Source organism: Tachyglossus aculeatus, chromosome 24, assembly GCF_015852505.1.
Source record: "Tachyglossus aculeatus isolate mTacAcu1 chromosome 24, mTacAcu1.pri, whole genome shotgun sequence".
NCBI lineage: Eukaryota > Metazoa > Chordata > Mammalia > Monotremata > Tachyglossidae > Tachyglossus > Tachyglossus aculeatus.
This window is the reverse complement of record NC_052089.1, coordinates 5,283,908-5,301,536: the sequence shown is the minus strand read 5'-3', so window position 1 is coordinate 5,301,536 and position 17,629 is coordinate 5,283,908. Positions and strand designations below refer to the sequence as shown.

At 48.9% G+C, this 17,629-nt stretch overlaps 1 pseudogene; it reads left to right on the top strand.

Moving 5' to 3' along the window:
- Positions 1-14,549: 14,549 nt before the first annotated feature.
- Positions 14,550-15,455, top strand: LOC119945107 (annotated as a pseudogene).
- The last annotated feature ends 2,174 nt before the right edge of the window (positions 15,456-17,629 follow it).

The following is a 17,629-nucleotide window of genomic DNA, read 5'->3' as shown; positions in this document are numbered from 1 at the left end:
ATTGAGTCAAGTCCGTCTAAGGTCAGAGCGAGAAGTGAAATTTTCTATTTCTGGAGAAAAGACTCCCAACCAGGACCCTCCCCATCGCCATCTTCATGTCCCTGTTTCTCAGGCTGTAGATGAGGGCGTTCAGGGTTGGGGGCACCACGGTGTAGAACACGGACACCAGCAGGTCCAGGGGGAAGGAGGAGTTGGAGGTCGGTTTTAAGTGGGCGAAATCGGCAGTGGAGGAAAAAACGATGACGACGTCGAGGTGGGGCAGGCAGGTGGAGAATGCTTTGGCCCGGCACTCGGCGTCCGGCATCCTCAGCATGGCCTGGAAGATGTGCGCATAAGAGACCACGATGGAGACGAAGCAGAAAACACTGAAACGTGCACCAGTGGCTACAACTACATTGAAGGCTGCATGCGGTTTAGAGCAAGAGAGTCTTATGACAGACGGAACGTCTCAGAAAAACTGTGCTATCACATGGGACCTGCAGAAAGGCTGGGAGAATGTCACAGCTGAACCAAAGACTCCGAACATTTCCCCGATAAGCCAGGAACCGACCTCCATCTCAAGGCAGGTCCTGGGGTTCATGATGACATCGTAGTACAGAGCACTACAGATGGCCAAGTATCGGTCATAGGACATGACCGTGATCATGAAGAACTCTGTGCCGTCAAACAGAATCACGAAGAAGACCTGGAAAAAAACATCCCAAGAAGGAAATTTCTCTACGGCCGGTCACGGTGTTGAGGATGGTTTTGGGGACGGTGACGGAGATGTAGCAGAGATTGAGGACAGACAGGTTCCTGAGGAAGAAATACATGGGGGTGTGGAGGCGCCAGTCAAGGGCAGTGATGGTGATGATGAGGAGATTTCCCGTCAAGGCCGCCAGGTAAACAAGGAGGAACAACGCGGCGCGGACCGGCTGCTTCTCCCGGACCTCCAAGAAACCCAGCAGGAGGAATTCGCTCATTGCCGTGAGGTTGACCATTTCCCAAGGATTGCTGAGACCACCTACAAAAACAATAAGGAGGAAGCTATTTCAGAACCTCAACAATGACAGTCTAATCAATCCATCAATTGTATTTATTGTGCACTTACTTCATGCAGAGCACTATACTAAGCGATTGGGAAATTGTAATTTAGCAGAGTTGTCAGACATATTTGCTGCCCACGAGGAGCTTACAGGCTAGGGGTGGAGACATAAATACGTTTCAAGTATGTAGATAAGTGTTGTGGGGATGAGGGTGGGGAAAATAAAGGGTGAAAATCCAAGTGCAAGGGCAAGGCAGAAGGGAGAGGAAGTAGGGAAAATGAGGCCTTAGTCGGGGAAGGCCTCTAGGAGAAGAAGTGACTTTACTAACTCTATGAAATTGGGGAGAGCGATGGTCCGTCAGAGCAGGCAGCGTGGCCTAGTGGAAAGAACAAGGGCTTTAGAGTCAGAAGGACCTGGGTTCCAGTCCTTTCTATGCCTCTTGCCTGCAGTTTGACCTTGTTCAAATCACTTCACTTCTCTGTGCCTCAGTTCCCTCATCTGTAAATTGGGGATTAAGCCCATGAGCCCCATGTGGAGCAGGATCTGTGTCCAACCTGGTAACTTTGTATCTACCCCAGCGCTTAGAACAGTGCTATTAAATACAATCATTGTTATTATTATTTTTTTATGAAGGGGGGGAGTTCCAGACCATTGGAAGGTCATAGGCTAGGGTTCAGTAGCAGGATAGATGAGACCAAATTACAGAGAGTAGGTTGGTTTTAGACGAGCAAATGTGTGGACTGGGTGACCATAAGAAGCTGCCCGTCTTAACTTTCAGCCTTCAGGCAGAAGGAAACCAAAATCAAACAATTGTTCAAATATCTTGATCACTTGTGTAGAACGTTGTGCTGAGCGCCCAAATGAATTATCTCTCACCAGATGTAGCCTGCTGTTTCATGGCAAATCTGGGGTAGGAGAGCCTTTTATCTCCCATGTGAGCTTAACCCTCATCTAGTTGTCAGGGACTGCCCTCTCAACGGACAGTGTCTAATGTAGCCACCATTGTTCTTTTCCTCAGAACTGAGCACAGTACTCTTCAGATAGTAGGTGCTTAGTAAACACGACTGAGTGGCAGACATTACCAGCTCCAACCGTGTTTCCCCATTCCTCAAGAATTTCCAGTGGTTGTCAAACGGTGTGGCTCAGAGAGAAGCAGCATGGCTAAGCGGATAGAGCACGGGCATTGGAGTCAGAGGTCATGGGTTCAAATCCCGGCTCCACCAATTGTCAACTGTGTGAGTTTGGGCAAGTCACTTAACTTCTCTATGCCTCATTTACCTCAACTGTAAAATGGGGATTAAGACTGTGAGCCCCCTGAGGGACAACCCGATCACCTTGTTACCTCCCTAGGGTTTAGAACAGTGCTTTGCACATAGTAGGTGCTTATTAAATGCCATTATTATTATTATTATTATTGTTGTCATTAAACAGAAACTCCTCACCATCTTCTTTAAAGCTCTCAATCACCTTGTTCCCTCCTATTTCATCTAGCTACTCTCCTACCACAATCCAGTCTGCACACTTCGCTCCTCTAATGTCAACCTATTCACTGTACCTCCATCTCGTCACTCCCTCCAGCCACCTCTCGTCCACGTCCTGTCTCTTGCCTGGAATGTCCACCCTCTTCAGATCTGAAAGACGTTCACTATCCCCAGCTTCATAGCTTTATTAAAATCACATCTCGTCCAAGAGGCCTTCCCCCACCAAATCCTGATTTCCTCTTCTCCCACTCCCTTCCGTGTTGCCCTTAACGTGTATTCCCCCCTTTACTCGCCGCTCTCTCTATCCCATAGCACTTATGTATAGATCCATAATTTATATATTTCTATTAATGTTTGTCTCCCCTTCTAGACTGTAAGCTCCTTACGAGCAGGGAATATGTCTGACAATCTTATATTTTACTCTCCCAAGCACTTAGTACTGTGCCCTCCACACGGTAAGTGCTTAATGAATATGATCGAATGGCCACCCAGAACGTTTGTCACCGATTCATCCCCACCCGTTCCCGCCACCCAACCAGTAGATCCAGAACCATGGAGAGCCATGTAGATGCCACGGAGAGAGATAGGCGTGAGAAGTGAGGAGATTCTAGTTCTCTGTCACTGCCGGCTCCCCTGTATGACCCCAATCCATCCATGTTCTCCTAGGCCCAGACTCACTGGTCAGACTGGAGTGAGCGGGCTCTAGTCTCTGTTGTCCTTCAACCATCCTCTGTCCCCTCATCTCCCGGACGTCGGCTTCAGGAGAATCTCCGGGAGGTGTGCGGGGTCCTGGCTGCTCTGGCTTCCTGCTTGGAGTGTGTCGGGCTCTCACTGAAGCCGGGCCTTTCCGGAAAAAATCACTGCCGCTCCTGTGGGACTCACCCCGCTCCCGGGGGACGGGTCACACCCTGGGCTGAGGGGCGTCATTATGCCCTGTTTGGACCTGGCTTCCCGGGGGTCTGGCGCCGCTGGGAACCTTGGTGACTTTGGGTGGGGTAGTAGCTCTGCCCCACGTGACTGCCCCAGTGGGGACCCTGTGACCCGTCACACTAGCGTGTGTAGCACAGTGAGAACTTCCAGAATAACTGCGGAGATGACAACAAGATGTCCATCTTGTTCTTTGTCAGTGACCCACTGGCTTCATCCGCTTCATGGCTGTGTGTTGGCCATTTTAAAATGGTTTGGATGTACCATTCCTCCCTCCTCCAGGCCTCACTTTAAACCTCCCACTCCTGATTCCACTCGTTAACCTCCCTGCCTTCTCTAAGACTACGCTCCTTCTGTCAACTGCCACCCCCCCTCCCCGTCCTACTACCCACAGCTCTATCCATTGTACTCCACCAGCCCCTCTGCCCCTCCTGTAACCATTTATTGTAATTATTATTATTATCATTATTATTATTATTGTTCTTGTTAAGCGCTTACTATGTGCCAAGCACTGTTTTAAACGATAGAATAGATACAAGTGAATTTGGTTGGACACAATCCCTATCCCACTAAGGGTTCACACTCTTCATCCCCATTTTACAGATGAGTTAACTGAGGCACAGAGGAAGTGAAGTGACCTGTCCAAGGTCACACAGCATTAAGTTATTCGTTGCCGTGTGAATTTGGGTTGGTTAAAAGATATTCAAGTGCAGGTAAACACAGACTTCAGCTCTCTTTCTGGGTTATTTACACCTGAATTTCAAGGTCAAGGCTGGAGTCAGATATTAGCTGTAGGGATACCGTGGCTTAGTGGCAGGAGCGTGGGCTTGAGAGTCAGAAGACGTGGGTCCTAATCCAGGCTCTGCCCCTGGTCTGCTGTATAGCCTTGGGCAAGCCACTTACCTTCTCTGTGTCTCAGTTACCTGTTCTGTAAAATGGGGATTAAGACTGTGAGCCCCACTTGGGACAATCTGATTATCTTGTATTAACCCCAGCACTTGGAACAGTAAGTGCTTAACAAATACCATTATTCTTTTTATTATTATTACTATGATCCTATTACATAGACTCCTTCCCTGACTCTCAACCTCATAGTCATGACAACCTATCAGGCTACCTTATCATTAAAGTACTCAATTCTCACCCTCACTGTATATCTTCAACTCCACATATGATGCAGTGCTACATGTAAGGCGTATCTCCTCCAAGAGGCCTTCCACGGCTAAGTCCTCACTTCCTTTTCAACCACCATTTTCTACGTCACCCTGATTTACTCCCTTTTTAACGCCCCCAGTCCCAGAACACATATGTACTTATCTGTAATATATTTATTGATATTAATGTATGTCCCCCTGTATAGACTGTAATTTTGCTTTGGGAGGGAATGTGTCTGTTATATTCTTCCAAGTGCTTACTACAGTACACAGACACAGTAACTGTTCAATAAATACAGTTCATTAATTAATCAATTCATTCAATCATATTTACTGAGCACCTACGGTATGCAGAGCACCACTAGGGGCTTAGCACAATTGGTCCTTCCTGTAGGGGTGAGAAGAGAAAAATGACCAAGCCAAAAGGGCACCTTGAAAGACGGGGCTAAGAATAATAATAGCATTAGTTAAGAGCTTACTATGTGCCATGGACTGTACTAAATGCTGGGGTAGGTCCAAGATATTGGGATTGGACACAATCCCTGTCCCAGTTACAGTCTAAATAAGAGAGAATAGGATTTAATCCCCCATTTTACAGATGGAGTAACTGAAGCCCCGAGAAGTTAAGTGACTTGACCAAGGTCACACAGTGGACACTTGGCAGAGCCGTGATTAGAACCCAGGTCCTCTGATTCCCAGGCCCGTGCTCTTTCCACTAGGAAACGCTGCTTCTCTAGATGGATGAGCCTTGCTCAGAGTCAATCCAAGGAGAGAGAAACGAAAGGATTAAGGCATCATTAGGAACTTTCTACCCTGGGTGAAATGACTCCCACCTAGGACCCTCCTCCCACCTAGGACCCTCCCCAGGGCGGCCTTAACGTCCCTGTTCCTCAGGCTGTAGATTATGGGGTTCAGGGCCGGGGGCACCACCGTGTAGAACACGGACACTAGCAGGTCCAGAGCTGAGGAGGAGTCTGAGGGTGGATGTAAGGTAGAGAAGGAAGCCGTGGTAAGAAACACGGTCGTGACAGCAATGTGAGGCAGGCAGGTGGAGAAGGCTTTGTCCCTGCCATCGGAGGCCGGCATTCTCAGCACGGCCCGGAAGATGCGCATGTACGAGACGGCGATGGAGACAAAGCAGAAGATGCCCAAAAGGGCCCCGGTGACTACGATCACATCGATGACGAGGTGCGTTTCGGAGCAGGAAAGTCGGACCACGGAAGCGATATCACAGAAGAACTGTGGGATCAGAAAGGGCCCACAGAAGGGTAGGGAGAATGTCCAAGAGCATGTCATCACTGAATATATCCCCCCGACAAGCCAAGAGACGGCCGCCATCTTTCCACAGGCCCCTTGGTCCATGATGATCTTGTAGCGCAGGGGGAGGCAGATGGCGGCGTAGCGGTCGTAGGACATCGCCGTGAGGAGAAACGCCTCTGAACCACCAAACAGAAACACCGAGAAGACCTGCGTTGCACAGCCCAGGAAGGAAATGGATCTATGGTCCGTCAGGGAGCTGTGGATGGATTTGGGGACAGTGACGGAGATGTAGCAGAGGTCAAGGACGGACAGGTTCCTGAGAAAGAAGTACATGGGGGTGTGGAGGCGCCGGTCGAGAGCGGTGACGGTGATAATGAGGAGATTTCCCGTCAAGGCCGCCAGATAGACAAGAAGGAACAGTGCGGCGTGGACCAGCTGCAGCTCCCGGACCTCTGAGAATCCCAGGAGCAGGAATTCCGTCACCTCGGTGACATTGAACATTTTCTGGAAATTTCCGAGACCATCTACAGGAAAAAGGAGCCGTTTAGAATCTGGTTTGGGTGACAGCAAATAAAATAGTAACAAAACACAGATGAAGGAAAAGTGCTTTTCACACAGCTCTCAATAAAGACAGTTGAGTGAATGAGTGAATTCAAGCAATCAAAAATATTTATTGAGTGCTTTCTGTGTGCAGAGCATTGTACAGAATATAAAACAACATTCCCTTCTCACATGGAAATGCAGCATAGTGTAGTGGAAAGAGCATGGTCCTGGGAGTCAGAGGACCTGGGTGCTATTCCCAGCTCCACCACCTTTCTTCTGTGTGACCTCAGGCAAGTCACTTCACTTCTCTGTGCCTCAGTTACCTCATCTCTAAAACTGTGTCTTTATCTTGTATCTATGCCAGAGCTTAATACAGTGCCCGGCACATAGGACGTGCTTAGGAAATACCATTTGAAAAAAGCCTCCCTCATCACACACCCAATCAGGTTTAGAGCCTTAGTACAGTGCTTTGCACACAGTAAGGGCTCAATTAATACGATCGAATGAATGAAAGAGCCTATGTTCCTCTCTCAGGAACTTCGGAACCCAGAATTGTTTCAGAACCATGAGAACTGGTGACAGAGGCAGGGGTAGAGAAAGGCTGAGATCTGAAAATAAAAATAAACCCAACAAGAAGGAATCAGACCAGAGGAGAATCAGAAGCGAATCAGACCCGATGACCAGCTGAAAGTGGGGAGGTCCCAGATAAAGGGTTACCTCCAGGTTCTTGTCTTATATTCCTGTGTTAGAGATATTTTCTGGATTAGAGAAGCCGCACGGCCTAGTGGATAGAGCACAGACCTGAGATTCAAAATTACCTGGGTTCTAATCCCAGCTCTGCCACTTGCCCGCTGTGTGATCTTGGGCAAGTGACTTCAATTCTCTGTTCCTCATTTCCCTCATCTATAAAATGGGGATTGAGACTATGAGCCCCACATGGGACAGAGCCTGTGTCCAACCCGATTGTATTGTACCCATCCCACCGCTTAGTACAGTGCCTGGCATATTGTAAGTACTTACAGATATCATTATTATTATTAGCATTGTTATTATTATTATCCAAGAAACCCCATCCAATATGGGGTCCGAATTGGCATAATTGCCCCAAACCCATCTAGATCCACTCTGCCTTCCACCATCCAAGCAGGAACAAGAAGAATCAGATACAAGTAGGATTCCCTTTCACCCTTCGTCTTGAGATTGTGAGCCCTTGTCTGGGACGGGGATTTGCCCAATCTTTTCTTTCAGAGCTTTTTGTACAGTGCTCTGCACATCGTAGTGGCTCAATAAACGCGAATGTGTAACAGAAATAACCAGCTCTGTCAAGGAGAGAAGGAGGAGACTGCTCTTCTTGGAACATTTTTAACTGTTCAAACCCCATCCATCCCGGCCACCCACCCAGGAGATTGGGCGGATAGAGAGAGATGGAGACACCGGGGGTAGAGAAATGTGTTATGCGTGGAGATGTGAGGAAATGGGGGAGAATTCTCTCGTTCTCTGTCACCGCCGGCCCCCCGTGAACCACTTGCCATCCGTATTCTCCCCAGCCCAGACTCACCCGTCAGTCTGGGGCGAGCAGGCGCTGGTCTCTGCTGCCTTTCAACCACCCCTGTCTCCTCAGATCCCGGATGTCGGCCGCAGGAGGGTCTCCGGGAGATGTCAAGTGAGTGTCCTGGCTCCTCTTCCCTCCCGCTCGGAACGTGACGGGTTCTCGGTAAGGCCGGGCCTTTCTGGAAAAAATCCCCACCACTCCTGAGGGATTCCCCCAGGGGGCGGGTCATACTTTGAGCTGAAGGAGCCTCATTATGTCCTGTTCGGGGTTGGCTTCCCTAGGGGCTGGTATCTCTGGAGCCTGGTCCCATGGGCAGGGTAACTGCCCTGCCCCACGCGACCGCCCCATGGGGAACATGTTACCCATCACACTAACGTGTATCTCAAATGGAGAAATTCCAGTCAGCTTCACTACGGTCACTACTTTCTTACTCCAAACCTTCTTCCTAGTCTGATCTGGGGTTCACTCTTGGTCTCAGGCTATTCGTTACCCCATGGCCTATTCCAGAATACGTCCAGTCTCCAGATCCCAGATTATCTCTCCCTATGACACCACCTCCTTCCCATTGCCTCTCACCAACATTCCCCAGGTATAAAATCCCATCTCCTCCAAGAGTCCTTCCAAGATTAAGTCCTTCTTTCCCTTACTCGTTCTCCCACTGCCTCACTTGTGAACTGGGATCTGTCCCTTTTCAGCACTTGATTTATTTTACCCCATCCTCAGCCCACAGCACTTATGTCCATCTCCATAATTTATTCATTCATTCCATCGTATTTATTGAGCACTTACCATGTGCAGAGCACTGGACTAAGCGCTTGGAAAGTACAATTCGGCAACAGAGACAATCCCGACCCAACAACGTGCTCACAGTCTAGAAGGGGGGAGACAGACAACAAAACAAAACAAGTAGATAGGCATCAAAATCATCAAAATAATTAAACAGAATTACAGATATATGCACATCATTAATAAAATTAATAGTATAATAAATATGTACATATTTATGTACATACACAAGTGCTGTGGGGTGGGGAGGGGGAGATAGAAGAGGGAGGGAATTGGGGCAATGGGGAGGGGAGCTGGATCAGAGGAAAAGGGGGGCTTAGTCTGGGAAGGTCTCCTGGAGGAGTTGAGCTGTCAGTAGGGCTTTGAATGGAAGAAAAGAGCTAGTTTGTCAGATGTGAGGAGGGAGAGCATTCCAGGTCAGAGGTATGACATGGGCCAAGGGTCGATGGCGGGACAAGTGAAAACGTGGCACAGTGAGGAGGTTAGTGGCAGAGAAGTAGAGTGTGTGGGCTGGGCTGTAGTTTATTTTAATGTCTGTCTACCCCTCGAAGCCATAGGCACCTTGTGAGCAAGGAACACATCTACCCACTGGTATATTTGTTAGACCAGGGGTCTAGGAGTCAGAAGGTCATGAGTTCTAGCTAATCACAGCTCCGCCGTGCGTCTGCTGTGTGACCTTGGGCAAGTCACTTGACTTCTCTGTGCCTCAGCTCCTATGTAAAATGGGGTTTGAGGATGTGAGCCCCACGTCGGACAGGGACTGTGTCCAACCCGATCTGTTTGTCTCCATCCCAGCGCTTAGGACAGTGCTTGGCACACAGTAAGCACTTAACAAATACCATAATTATCATTATTGCTCTCCAAGGCCCGTGGTAATGTCCTCTGTACATAGTAATCATTTATTCATTCATTCAGTCTTATTTATTGAGCGCTTACTGTGTGCAGAGCACCGTACTAAGCGCTTGGGAAGTACATGTTGGCAACATATAGAGACGATCCCTACCCAACAGTGGGCTCACGGTCTAGAATCACTTAATATATACAATTGACTGGTTAATTAGGAGACTGAGGTTCTAATTCCAGCCCTTCCACTGAAAGAAGCCTTGATTTCCCTATCTCGAGACTGGGGACAAAATATCTGCTTTTCCTCACTCCTAGACAATGAGCCCCGGTTGGAAGAGGGAGTGTGAGCAATCTGATTCTCCTTGATCTACCCTAGACTGTAACACGGTGAGTGTTTATTGAGTACTTACTCTGTGCAGAGCACTGCATTAAGCGGTCGGGAGAGCACAATACAAAATAATTAGCATATATGTTCCCTGTCCATAAGGAGCTGACAGTCTAGAATAGGAGGTATAGGGATAGATAGATATAAATATAGATGTAGAGCTAGGTATAGATAGAGAAAGAGATAGATATCTATCTCTACTCTACTATACCTTATACTAAGAAGCAGCGTGGCCTATTGGCAACAGGACTTGGGAGTCAGAGGATGTAGGTTCTAATACTGGCTCTGCCACTTCTCTGCTGTGTGAACCTCGGCAAGTCAGTTACCTCCGTGCCTGAGTTACCTCATCTGTGAAATGGGAATTCAGACTGTGAGCTGCATGTGGAACAAGGACTGTGTCCAACCTGATTAGCTTGCATCTTTCCCAGAACTTAGATAAGTGCCTGGCACATAGTAAGCATTTAGCGAATATCATTAAAAAAGGGAAGACATAATCCCTGTCTCCAAGGAGCTAACAGTTTACTGGAACAGAAGACCTGTAGCCTAGTGAAAATACCACAGTCTTAAGAGTTCTGCCCCTTGTCTGCTGTGGGACCTTGGGCAAGTCATTTCACTTCTCTGTGCCTCAGTTTCTTCAACAGTAAAATGGGGATTCAGTACTTAGACTGTGAGTCTCATGTGGAACAGAGACTATGTCTCACATGACGAACTTGTATCTACCCCAGCACTTAGAAGAGTGCTCGACACATAGTAAGCACTTAACAAATAGTATAAAAAACAGAGGGAGCAGGATAAAGAAGAAGCATATAGCAGGAAGTTGTAAAATGGATCAAGAGGAAATCAATAAATAATTGCAGTGCAAGTATACACAAACAGATACATACATAGAAAGTATATCCGTATGTGCTCAGGGTAGGAATGGAGCTCATAACGGGTAAGAGTGGTATTACATTGACTAGATTGTGGGGTGAGGCGAAGTAATCAGGAAAACGTCTCAGAGGAGGTGGGATTTTAGGGCGGCTTTGAAGCTAAAGGAAATGGAAGGAAGGGGTTCCGGTTTAGGGAAGCAGTAGCATGATCTGGAGAAGGGTTGAGGGTCAGAGTTGGCAGGCAAGAGTTAGACACAGTTGGAAGGTGATCTTGGGAAGAGAAGTGAAAAGTATGAGGCGAGGGTGAGCTGGATGGAGAGAGATGGTGGGTGAGATGGGAAGAGCTGGTAGGTGGGATGGAAAGAGATGGGTGAGATGGACAAAGCTGGTGAGACTTTTCTAAGCCAATTGTCAAGAGTTGTTGGGGAGGGAACACTGTACCAAGTGTTTGGTAGAATCCAATACAAAAGAGTTGGCGGACATGTTCCCCACGCACAACAAGCCTACCGTCTAGAGCAGGAGGCAGACATTAATATAAATTCATAATTAATAGTCTGTAATTCAAATATATGTGTAGAAATGCTGGGGGGGGGGTTAAGGGTGGGGCAAAGATCAGGCTCTCCAAAGGTCCCAGATCCAAGTGCTAAGATAATGCAGAAGGGAGAGAGAGCTAGGGAAATGAGGGCTTATTCGGAAAAGACCTCTTAGAGATGTGACCCTAATAAGATTTCAAAAATGGACAAAGTGGTGCCCTGGTGTATATGGCGGGGGAGTTCCAAGCCAGGGGCAGGGTGTGGGAAAAGAGTCGGCGGTGAGATAGACAATAACAGGGCACGGTGAGTAATCTGGCATGAGAGGATCAAAGCGTGTGGGCTGGGCTGTAGTAAGGCAAGACAAATATGAAAGCTACTGACCCAGGTAATCAGGAGAAACCAGTGTGTTTACAGATTGGGCTGGTCGCCTCGACGCCTTCCTGTGAGATAGAAGCCACCAAGGGCCTGAAAGACCCCGGAGAGCCCATCTCACATTGCACACAGATTCCTCTAAAGAGTCTTGCCCTCGTCTCCTCTTGGGAATCGCCCACAGATGACCCAGGAGCTTTGGGAAAGAAAGAAGACGTCACAATCTGGAGAGCCTCTTGGCTCTTTGAGAAAGAGAGAACGGGGGTTGGGGGGGTCTCCCCTTTTAGAATGCTCCGAGAGGTCTCTCCTTTTAGAAGGCTCGCCGACATTCCGGGGGACACTGAGGGGTCAGAGGAATGTTGAGGGGACCCGAAGCCGAGGGAAACCAGTGAATCTCATCTCGGGCCTGACCTGGTGAGTCTGAGCCGGGAGCTCGTTATGGAAAGGAAGCGTGTCTGCTAATTCGGTTGTATTCTACTCTCCCAAGCGCTTAGTACAGTGATCTGCACATACTAAGCACTCAGTAAATATCAATGATTGATTGAGTGAGGAGAGGTTGTGGGGAGGAGAAGTTGTTCACTGTGGGAAATTCAAGGGAAACAAATGATAATATTAGGAGGGTACTGAAGAGATGAAGAGATTTGTGATCTTACACAACCACCTCCATCCGATCGAAGCCTTACTGAAGGCCCGTCTCCTCCAAGAGGCTTTCCCTGAATAAGCCCTCCTTTCTTCTTCTTCCACTCTCTTCTGCGGCTTAGACAATAAATAAGGGTGAGGGAGGCGGGGAAAATAGTGCTTAATCGAGGAAGACCTCTTGGAGGAGATGTACCTTCAGTAAGGCTTTGAAGGTGGGGAGAGTGGGGATATGGAGGGGCAGGACGTTGCAGGTGAGGGGGAAGATGTGGGAAAGGGATAGGAGACAAGATAGATGAGATCGGGGCACAGTGAGTGTCCTGGCGCTAGAGGAGCCTAGTGTGCGGGCTGGGCTGCAGTAGGAGACCCATGAGTTGAGATAGGGTGGGGCAAGTTGACTACATGTTTTAAAGCCAATGCTGAGGAGTTTCTGCTTGATGCAGAGGTAGATGGGCAACCGTCGAAGGTTCTTGAGGAGTGGGGAAACACGGCCTGAACGTTTTTGTAGAAATATGATCCGGGCAGCAGAGTGAAGTACATACCGGAATGGGGAAAGACGGGGTCAGGGAGTTCAGCGAGGAGGCTGATTTAGGAGTCAAAGCCGGATGAGTAGGAGGGTGCCAGAAGCTGACCCTTGGGGGAGGGTGAAGAGGGAGGCTGGGGTGGAGAGATAACGTGGGTCCCGTACTCTGGCAGTGTTGGCTGGAAACTCACCGTTCAGCTATTCAAAGGAACCCCGTGATAGCCATCTATCCAGCCATCTAGCCATCAATCAATTCGTCGTACTTATTGATGGGTTCTGAAAGCCCGTTGTAGGCAGGGATTGTCTCTGTTGCTGAATTGTGCTTTCCAAGCGCTTGGTACAGTGCTCCGCACACAATAGGCCCTCAATAAATAAGATTAAATGAATGAATGCTTGTAGCTATTGTAGAAAACCTTGGGAATCTCGATCTGGGGGCCAGTGAGGGGGACACATATATATACACACTCATACTCCCTGCACACATATATGTTCACACTTGCACAACTTCCCTCTTACATCTGCTCTCACATGCACATTCCCAAACATTTCTCACGCTGACACCCGTAAGTCCACAGACTCACATACCCACACACATACACACCAGCAGTCACCCTAACATAAACATATACATACTCACTTATACACCGTTGAAAGAAGAATGAAGGAGAAGGGAAAAGGGAGAAAGGAGAAGAAGAAGAATGAGAAGGAGGAGGAGGAGGAGGAGGAGGATTAGGAGGAGGAAGAGGAGGAGGAGGAGAAGGAGAAGAAGAAGAAGAAGAAGAAGAAGAAGAAGAAGAAGAAGAAGAAGAAGAAGAAGAAGAAGAAGACGAAGAAGAAGGAGGAGGAGGAGGAGGAGGAGGAGGAGGAGGAAGAGGAGGAGGAGGAAATGAGGAGAAGGAGGAGGAGGAGGAGGAGGAGAAGAAGAAGAAGAAGAAGAAGAAGAAGAAGAAGAAGAAGAAGAAGAAGAAGAAGAAGAAGAAGAAGAAGAAGGAGGAGGAGGAGGAGGAGGAGGAGGAGGAGGAGGAGGAGGAGGAGAAGGAGAAGAAGAAGAAGAAGAAGAAGAAGAAGAAGAAGAAGAAGAAGAAGAAGAAGAAGAAGAAGAAGAAGAAGGAGAAGGAGGAGGAGGAGGAGGAGGAGGAGGAGAATTAGTGGGAAGAGCCTGGGCTTGTGAGTCAGAGGACATGGGTTCTAATCCCGGCTCCGCCACCTGTCTGTTGTCTGATCTGGGCAAGCCACTTCACTTCTCTGCGACTCAGTTCCCTCATCTATAAAATGAGGATTAAGACTGTGAGCCCCAAGTGAGAAAACCTGATTACCTTGCACCACCGGCAGCGCTTAGAGCAGTGATTGGCATATAGTAAGCACTTGACAAACCCCATCATTACTACTTCCATTGTTTCCTCAGTTTCTCTCACTGTTCCCAAGTGAACATCGTTCGGGGGCTGTTCCCAGAGCCTGGGACGGTTCTCAAAGCCAGGCACGACAGAGAAGACTGAAGAAGCAGACAACAGTTCTTTCTTTGACCTGGAACACTAGCTTTCCTTCTCCCCTTCCCCACCAGCTCTCCCACCTACCACCCGGCCAGCTCCCCTGCTTAATTCCACGGCCAGCTCTCCCTCTCCCCTTCACCGGCCCCTGCCTGGTCCCCTTCTCCCCAAGTCCGATGAACCAAAGCACCCTGTCTACGTTCGTCATCCTGGGTCTGTCGAACTGCCCCGAGACGTGGCCCCTACTTTTCTCCATCTTCCTGTGCGTCTACCTGGTGGCCGTGCTGGGCAACGGTATCATTGTGGCCGCGGTCTCTCTCAGTGCGGCCCTTCACACGCCCATTTACTTCCTTCCGCTGACCCACGTCCTGGTGGACGTCGTGTGCAACTCCTCTATCGTCCCCAAGCTGCTGGAGACCACGCTGGGGCCCCTGAAGACCATCATCTATGGTGGTTTCATGGTCCAGCTCTTCTACACCTGGTTCCTAGGGTCCGAGATGGTCCTATTCACCGCCGTGGCCTACGACCGCTACATGGCCATCTGCTTCCCTCTCCCTTACATCACCATCATGAACCGGCGGACATGCTCCGCCCTCCTCGCCGACGTCCTCCTCTTCGCTGTCACCAACGTCTGGTTGCACACGGGCCTCATTCTCCGGCTGACCTTCTGAGGGACGGAGGCCATCGCCCACTTCTTCTGTGAGATCCCCGCCCTGCTGGCCATCTCCTCTAGCCCCGTCCAGGCCAACGAGGTGATGGTCTTCATGGCCGACATCGCCCTGGCCATGGGGGACTTCCTGCTGACCTGCCTCTCCTACAGCGTTATCATGGCTGCCATCCTCCGCATCCAGACGGCTGAAGGCATAAGGAAGGCCTTTTCCAACTGATCCTCCCACTTCTTCGTGGTTTCCCTCTAGTACATCCCCATCATCTACACCAACATCTGTCCCGCCTCCTCCTACTCTTTCAAGAGGGGCAAGGTGGTGGCGGTCAGGCCGACGCTAAACCCCATCGTCTGCAGCCTCCACAACAGAGAGATCCAGGCAGGCGTCTGGAAGGTCTTCTTCTCCCTGATGCGCTGATAATAATAATTATTATTATTATCATTATTATTATGGGACTATTTGAGAGCCAAGCCCTGTTTAAAATTCGGAATGGATACAAATTGATCAGGTTGGACGCGGTCCCTTTCCCACGTGAGACTTGCGATCTTAATCCCCATTTTACAGATAGGGAACTGAGGCCCAGAGAAATGAAATGACGTGGCCAGGGTCACACAGCGGACATGCGTCAGAGCTAAGATTAGAACCCACATGGGAAGAAGAGTATTCATTAAGCGCTTACTGTGTGCTGAGCACTGTATTGAGTGCTTGGGAAAGGGTCGACAGGTGGGAATTAGGTCTGTGAGCAAGGAAAACATTTCATAGGTATTTTTAAATGGAGCAATAGGAGAAGTACCGGGGCATAGTGGATAGAGTCTAAACATGGGAGTCAGGAAGACGTGGGTTTTCTAATCCCCGTTTCCCCACTTGTCTGCTGTGTGACCTTGGGCAAGTCACTTCACTTCTCTGTGCCTCTATAAAATGGGGATTAAGACTGTCAGCCCCATGTGGGACGTGAACTGTGTCCAACCGAATTAGCATGTATCATCCCCAGTGCCTGGACATAGTGTGCGCTTAACAAATGCCATTAAAAACATTGTAAAATCACATAAACTGTGATTCCTGTTTTGAAAGTGCTTTCTGAACTGTAGGACTTTTTTAATATTCTAGCTTTTGAAAACACAACGCTAGTATCATAGAGAAACGAATATAATAGCTTTTATATATATAATATGTATATATATATATATATATATATATAATATAATAGAAGCTAATATAATAGAGAAGCAGCCTGGCTCAGTGGAAAGAACTCGGGCTTGAGAGTCAGAGGTCATGGGTTCTAATGCCGGCTCTGCCACATGTCTGCTGTGTAACCTTGGGCAAATCACTTAACTTCTCTGAGCCTCAGTTCCCTCATCTGTAAAATGGGGATTAAGACTGTGAGCCCCGCGTGGGACAACCTGATCACCATGTATCCCCCCAGCGCTTAGAACAGCGCTTTGCACATAGTAAGCGCTTAACAAATGCCATCATTATCATTATCATTCTGACTCCCAGGCCCGTGATCTACCCACTAAGCCACACTGTTTCCCTGCTTCTTTGGCAAATAAACAGCGAGATTCTCTCCTCCACCGCCCCCTCCAGTAATAATAGTAATACTACTACTACTAATAATGGTAGTTTTTAGGCGCTTAAAATGTGCTAGGCACTGTACTAAGCGCCGGGGAGTATACAAATTCTCTGTCCCACGCGGTGCTCACAGTCTCGATCTCCATTTTACAAATGAGTCTCTTTTGCGGGCTCCTCCTCCCCCTCCCATTCTCTCACTGTGGGGGTTCCCCAAGGTTCAGTGCTTGGTCCCCTTCTGTTCTCGATCTACACGCACTCCCTTGGTGACCTCATTCGCTCCCACGGCTTCAACTATCATCTCTACGCTGATGACACCCAGATCTACATCTCTGCCCCTGCTCTCTCCCCCTCTCTCCAGGCTCACATCGCCTCCTGCCTTCAGGACATCTCCATTTGGATGTCTGCCCGCTACCTAAAGCTCAACATGTCGAAAACTGAACTCCTTGTTTTCCCTCCCAAACCTTGCCCTCTCCCTGACTTTCCCATCTCTGCTGACGGCACTACCATCCTTCCCGTCTCACAAGCCCGCAACCTTGGTGTCATCCTCGACTCCGCTCTCTCATTCACCCCTCACATCCAAGCCGTCACCAAAACCTGCCGGTCTCAGCTCCACAACATTACCAAGATCCGCCCTTTCCTCTCCATCCCAACCGCTACCCTGCTCATTCAAGCTCTCATCCTATCCCGTCTGGACTACTGCATCAGCCTTCTCTCTGATCTCCCATCCTCGTGTCTCTCTCCACTTCAATCCATACTTCATGCTGCTGCCCGGATTATCTTTGTCCAGAAACGCCCTGGGCATATTACTCCCCTGCTCAAAAACCTCCAATGGCTACCAATCAATCTGCGCATCAGGCAGAAACTCCTCACCCTGGGCTTCAAGGCTCTCCATCACCTCGCCCCCTCCTACCTCAACTCCCTTCTCTCCTTCTACAGCCCAGTCCGCACCCTCTGCTCCTCCACCGCTGATCTCCTCACCGTACCTCGTTCTCGCCTGTCCCGCCATCGACCTCCGGCCCACG